This window comes from Chinchilla lanigera, unplaced genomic scaffold (genome assembly GCF_000276665.1).
Source record: "Chinchilla lanigera isolate Chin_1 unplaced genomic scaffold, ChiLan1.0 scaffold00062, whole genome shotgun sequence".
In the NCBI taxonomy this organism is placed as follows: domain Eukaryota; kingdom Metazoa; phylum Chordata; class Mammalia; order Rodentia; family Chinchillidae; genus Chinchilla; species Chinchilla lanigera.
In genome coordinates, this window is record NW_004955463.1 from 6,151,497 (window position 1) to 6,153,073 (window position 1,577).

At 43.4% G+C, this 1,577-nt stretch overlaps 1 long non-coding RNA gene across 1 annotated transcript; it reads right to left on the reverse strand.

The window, feature by feature from the left end:
* Window positions 1-567: 567 nt before the first annotated feature.
* Window positions 568-1,293, reverse strand: LOC102021859. The gene is made up of 3 exons (XR_001236626.1): window positions 1,188-1,293; window positions 863-1,040; window positions 568-729 (listed from the first exon to the last, which is right to left on the reverse strand). It is a non-coding gene; the product is annotated as an uncharacterized LOC102021859 (long non-coding RNA).
* Window positions 1,294-1,577: the final 284 nt, after the last annotated feature.

Consider the following 1,577-nt stretch of genomic DNA (forward strand, 5'->3'; position numbering starts at 1 on the left):
TGGATAAGATATAAGGGACAGGAAGAGGGTCCCTACTTGTTGCTTGCTATCTTCTGCTCTGCCACGAAGTATTTCTCCTCTGTGATGCCCCTCTACCTTGGAGTCAGCCAGCTATGGACTGAAGCCTCTACAAACTGTAAGCCAAATAAATTCCCCCACCCCTTTAACTTTAGCTTTGGATGTTGCGTATTTTGTGTCAGCATTGAGAAAAGTAACTAAGACATTAACCCACTTACTGGTTTGTTCTACAGAGTTCTTTAGTAGCACATGGCACTCAGAAGGTATCTACTTCCCAAGTCAGGTGCTAGGATCGTTGACATATTCCCTCACTTTTTCCCACAGCTTTTTTAGAATCTCTACTTTTTCAATTTTTCTCTTTTTCCCTACCTGCTTCTCATATTGTCAAAATGCAGGACACAGGGAACTGAAAGGACACCTTTCCATTGTACCACGCCACTCACTCCATGATAGTTGAAATTTGAGCACAGCTGAAACAATCAAGTTAGAGATCAAAGATTCTGTTGCCACATATTTAGTTCAATCATGAAAATGTATTTAAGGCACAATAATTAGATTTCTAAAGCTGAATAAAACACTATCTCTGCCTTCTCAGAACTCTTGACAAATGTGAAGATGGCAGATGTCTCCGTTGCAAGTATCACCAGTCAGTTACAGAGTTCTCATGCAGTTTTTTCACCTTTCTTGACGCAGTGGTTCAGGCGGTCCCCACTGGCATGTAAAATGGAATATATTTACCATTTATGACCTATGGGTAGAAAGACGACCAGTGCAGGGGAAAAAAGACAGGAAAGGTGTAAAAGCAAAAAAGGTCGCCACAGACCAGCCCAATTACTATTTGTACCTAAAGTGGGTCCTGTCCGTGGACTCCGCTGTGTCATCTGAGGGTCACCATGAAAAACTGCTCAGTTGTCTCAGAGGAATGTCCATAGCAGAGGTCAGTGAGAAGTCCTGGGCATATCTGGGTGCACAGATCTGTCCATAATAGAGGAAGCTGGGCTGATTGCAGAGGGCGCAGAGAGCTGGGGATTGTGATTAAAAGAGATCAAAAGAGTGATGGAAGCCATGATGTGCTTTGAGACAGGGCTCCAGGCATTAGGTTCCAGCCATGATATATGTCCCTCAGGGGCCTGTTCCAGGGGCACCTCGAGAAGGGCCTGCACACTCACCCTATTTACAATCTGGGTATTTCCTTTGTCTTCACATGAGACTTGTCCTGGAATCTTGTGTTCCGATGTTGTCTGCAGGTCCACAGTTGGCCACACAGATGAGGTGAGTTCTTTTCAATGAAAGAAACTGACTTTTAACACAAATTCTTATCCCAAGCAATGGTTATATTACCAAATACTGCTTCTCCATGAGGAGGACAGTGCCCAAACAAATCAGCGCTAGGAGAGGGATTCTAGGTACTGTGGTGTTTTTGCAAGCATTTTCTGATTTCCTACATTCTAGGCACTTGTAATTAAGGACCTTATTTCTAGGACCTAATGGCTCCCTGAGCTTCTGGAATCTGTATCCCTGACGTGGAGTAATGCAAACTTGATCTAAATTATATATAT